Below are 5,491 nucleotides of genomic sequence, written 5' to 3'. Positions count from 1 at the left end.
TAATTCATTTGACATTGTTCTCGGGTTTTCCAATTTAGTTCTGTTACAAGTCTGAGACGCTACTGGTATACTGATAATCATTAAAAACATAGCGGTCTGCAGGTCTTTGTACCCTTTCTACTTTATATTTTTGCCAGGGGTGCCAGACTGTGGAACAGTACTCGACCAGAGGGCGTACATAGGTTTAATAGGCCATTTCTTTAACCTGTCTGTTAGTAGTCTTTACTTTCCTTTTGACGAAGTGGAGGGTATTACTGGCCTTAGATGTTATGTTATTTATATGATTTGACCAGGTCAACTTAAGCTAACTCCAAGTATTTTGCATGGTGGACTGAAGTTTGGCATTATGTAGGGTGTAAGAGTATATGGCAGGATTTCTTTTATGGTACATTCTTAGAACTTGCCATTTATCGGGATTAAATTCCATTGACCACTTTCCCCCATTTTTCTAAACGGCAGAGGTCTTCCTGTAAGCTTTCTGCGGAGGATATAGATTTGATGGTTAGGTAAACAATGGTGTCATCAGCAAAGAGGCGACTTTTGATGCTATTGGGCAAGTCATTAATGTAGGTGAGAAATAGGCAGGGGCCAAGGACTGAGCCCTGTGACACCCCTGATATGACTGGTAACCTTTCAGAGACTTTACCTCAACAAAGACTTGCTTAGATCTGTTACTGAGAAATGACTTAACCGATTTGGTGACCTTATTATTTACACCTAGGTATTTGAGTTTGTGGACTAATTTATGGTGATCTGCTTTGTCAAAGGCTTTGCTAAAATCCATTATAATTACATCAGTTTGTTGACCTTTTTCCAGATTATCTGCTATTTCTTGAGTAAAACCTATGAGTTGGGTCTCACAACTATGCTTTGCCATGAAACTATGTTGTTGCGGGCTAAGGACGTTATTGTTATCAAAGTATGACATTATGTTGGAGACTATTATATGCTACAATAATTTGGATGATATACAAATCAGGGAGATGGGCCTATACTTACTGGGTTTGGATTTCCGACCTTTTTTGAAAACCGGTGCTATGACCGCATGATTTCAATCGTTCGGAATAATGCCAGTGTCAAGTGACCGTTGGAAGTTGACCGTCAGGAAAGGGGCAATTTCATTATGCACTTCTTTCAATAACCTAGGTGAGATTTTGTCTGGCCCAGATGCCTTATGGGGGTTTAAACCTAGTATTAGTGTGTCTACACCTTCGACACTTATCGTTATTGGAGACATAGGTGGTTGAGTAAGAATGGAAGCTGCATTTTTTGATAACTGCTTAAGGCTGAGTGGCTGTGGGCGAGAAAAACAGACTCAAACTGACTGTTGATTATGTTGACCTAGGTGACTGGGTCTAAATGAAGCTGACCATTGCTACTAAGTGGGGCTATACCAACGTTTTCAGTTTTGTTGTGCTTCATAGAAAAGTAGATTTTTTTCTTTTGACCTTCAACAAAGTTGTCTGTAAAAATTACGGATTCGGGGTATGACCAATAAGCACTTCTGATTTTTTTCTCGATGCTAGACTTGAGGGCTTTGAACTTTTGGACTTTAATGGGGTCTTTGGAGGTTGAAATAAAGTTTATCCCTTTTGCTAATGTTCCTAACGATGCCCTGTGATATCCAAGGGAGGTCAGCTCGTGTCTTGCATAACCTACTGGGTATGTAGATGGATGACAACCTGTTTATTTCGGCTTTCAGGCTGTTCCAAGAGGTGTTTGGATCAGCATAGTCTAATTGAACAAATTTATCAGAGTACATGTTCATGTCTCTCTTGAAATTTGTCCAGTCAGCCTTACTGTATGATCTAAACTGTCTCTTTGCCTGAACAGGACATCTCCTTTTAATGTTTAATTCGTGGAATACAATATCATGATCTGATGACCCAAGGGGCGGGAGTGTTTGGATATTGTGGACAACTGAGGGATTATTAGTGAGGAAAAGATCAAGGACATTTTATCTCTAGTAGGGATTTTGAGCATTTTTTGTTCTAAATTAAAATTTACTAGATTTTCAATAAAGTTTTCATACATGTCCTTGAATTTACAGGATTGCGTGGGTGACTCGTTAGCCCAGTCTATGTCCGGTATATTAAAGTCTCCAAATATCCAAATAGAACTGTTTTTAGGGATTTTGGAAACGGAAGACCACAGCTCATCATTTTCATGTGGCTTAATTATAAAATGATGCCACACAGATATATTTGTGACCTGCGGTAGATATCTTGCCTTAAGGATAACATGGTGTAATAGCCATATTTCATATCTTGTAACTGGATGGTAATATTTAAATGAAATTTGGTCACTTTAAAGACATTCATAATTAAAAACTTTTCACCGAGAGATTTTTCAAATGTTATCATTGTTTGGGGAGATAATCGGTATTGACGTTAACATTGATGCCTATGGAAAATATATAATTTCTTTGATTATGAGAATCTGAACTCGAGTTTCGAGAAAATGTTACGGTAGAAAGCTGCATTATATGATTCTGATACAAATATCAAAAAGAAATTTAAAATTCCCCGTAAGGAAAAGGAGAAAATCATTTTTTCTAGTTTTCAGGGGAGATAACTCATGAAAAAACAAAATTATCAGGGGAGGTAATCTAAATGAAATTTTAGAGAACTTCTGTCACTATATAACTTGTCAATATGCACCTTATTCCTATTGTTTTACATGCTTAAAGCTTACATTATCAAGTTGTATGTACGCTTTTGGTGAAATTGAGGCCCATTACACCATGTTATCCTTAATAGAATGACCTTCTTAAGAAAGTTAGTTACACACTCACATCCATTCCTTAGAGTTGATACCACGATGTCTAGATTATTTCGAAATTTTCATCTTCTCAGTCATTTTTATATACTTCTGGTTTAGCCCACGTGGGGTCTAAACCAGGGGCAATAATCTTTTTATTTCTTCCATTTTGTGAAGTAGAACTTTGGTAGGCCTGATTAATAATTTCATTTCATTTATTGTAAAATCAACACCAGGCAGTTTAAAACATTCCATCTCCAAATACAGATCAAGTTCTGCACAAATTATAAGGTTACTACCATTCATTGAACATATCCATAGATTCTAGTACTTTTGTTTTCTCTATGTTGATTTTTGAAACCTGAAATTTTAGCATAAAGTTCTAAAGTTTGCATGGTGTAGTTTAGAGATTTGCTTAATGAACGAACAGTTTATCTATCTATCTTCCATTTAGTCAAACCCCTGCTGGGGACCTAGACTTTGCGCGTCAACTAGCAAGAATGTTAAAAGAGTAAAAAGTAGTGGTAAAAAGCATGAAGGAGAATGGTTAAAAACAAATTAAAAACAGGGCAGGTGTATTTAAGGTGAGATGTGCTCAATCTGGCTTACAGTCTGACTGAACACTGGCCAAGACGAGTTTACAACATCTGAAGGCAATTAAGGCATTCCAATGATATACTGTACGAGGGAAGAACGAAAATTTATGATAGTTGGATCAGAGGGTGATACTTGAACGAATGCCTGGGAATGAGTGGTTCTGGTTCTGGAAGATCTAGTATTGGGTGTTAGGTAGTCCGGTAGTGGGATGGCGACCTGGTGATGCAAGATGTTATAAAACATAACCATCAGAGTGGGGGGACCACACAGTAGAACTGTACTCCAGCTGGGGCCGTTTTTGTTTTTGTTTTTGTATGCTTGTGATGTTAACCCTTCTGAGTGCACTTTGATGTTTCGTCTTAGAAAACCCAATGTTTGATTTGCTTTTTTGGTGATGTTGTCAATGTGGTCATTCCATTCCATTTTCCATATATCTGGCAGAGAACTGGACTGCTTTTGTGTGTATATTATAAATAACATAATGATATTTCAACATCAGTTTCGATCAAGGATCGACACCCTAAGTCACAGATCTCCCGAGCAAATTCTGACAATTGGAACAATGTATGCTTTCAAGGCACTCAATAGCACAGAGAATGGATATTCCATAATGAAACTAAACACAATGGTACTGAGGCTACTTTGTCTGAAGCTTAAATATACGTTAAAAACAAAGAAGACAACAAACTATGAAGAATTAAAATGAGTGTTGTTTCTTCTGATGTTATGTTTAAAGGGAAGCAGATTCAATAAGAATCAATTTCAAGATATATTGTTTTTAATAATTCACCTTCCTACTCTGACCTATTACATAAAGTTAAAATGCCTTCCTTACATATAAGAAGAATGCGTACAATGGCTATTGAAACATTCAAAATCCTAAATGGTCTTGCCCCTGTGGTTCTCTCTGATTTAGTTGTAAAAAGAAATTCTTCCATTAACTTTAGATATTCTAATATTTTACAGGTACCTAGAGTTAACTCTACAACTTATGGTAAGCACTCCTACAGATATGCTGCTCCTGTGTTGTGGAACTCTCTCCCAGATGATTTTAGATCATGTGCTAATTTTAGCCAGTTTAAAACCCTTATTCAGTCATGGAATGGCACAGTATGTAAATGTACCTCCTGCTCTAGGGGGGTTTCATAACACAGACGCAGCATGAAGTTAAGTGCATGCTTGGCTAAATGTATTCTCAAGCTTAAGATTGCTTTTGTTCCTTTTATTTTTAGTTTTGCCGCTTTATATATATTTTTTTCAAACACCGAGTTTCATTTTGCCTTTGTAGTCTGCTTACTACTATTGTGTCTACTGTAGATGTTTATAGTGTGATTTTTGTCTTCCTGAATTTGCTGTAGCTAAATGTTTGTTTTGTATGTAATTGAGACCTACTCGTGTTTGTTTCTCAAATGTTGTATTTCTGCTTTAGTTCTTGTTGTATTCATTTTGTGTTTATTGTAATTACATCCCTTTGATAGAACCAAAATAACATGTCTGTGTACCTATTAACTTTAATGTGAAGTACCTTGTTGCTTGCAACCCTGCCTGTCTATTGGAAAATCTAATGATAGAGCTTATATGTCATGTCTGTATGCAAATTCTTAATTAAACAAAGTTAATTTTTAACCATAATACAAATCTATATTCCTATGTTATTCAATCATGTTCATTTTAATGATTATTGATTTACCCTATGAAAAAGATGCTAATCAGGTCACTTTCAAATCTGATTTGAGTGATATTCTGATTTTTTAAGATATTTCTTAACTATGGCACCTTTGCCCCATATTTTTGGTCAACTTGTAACTAATTTCATCTTTTTAAGCAGTTTTAAACCAAATTTGGTAGGATTAGCATGTTTCTCATAGATTTTATGTTGTAAATTATCCTTCTTACTTGTAGCTTATTTACTTTTGTTAACATACACTTGTTATATAGTCGGTTAAAAAGGCTCTTCAGAGCTTATGTTATTTGTAAATGTCTTGCCGACTCAAAATAAATCTTATCTTATCTTATCTTATCTTACCTTTAATGGAGGTTTGCAGTCATTGTTTTGTATAATACGCATAATAATACGCATGTCGCATGTTAATTCAAATTCGAATACATGGCTATATTCCGAAAACTGCATAGC

Source organism: Mercenaria mercenaria, chromosome 7 (assembly GCF_021730395.1).
Source record: "Mercenaria mercenaria strain notata chromosome 7, MADL_Memer_1, whole genome shotgun sequence".
NCBI lineage: Eukaryota > Metazoa > Mollusca > Bivalvia > Venerida > Veneridae > Mercenaria > Mercenaria mercenaria.
The sequence above is the reverse complement of the archived record's forward strand: the minus strand, read 5'-3'. Positions refer to the sequence as shown.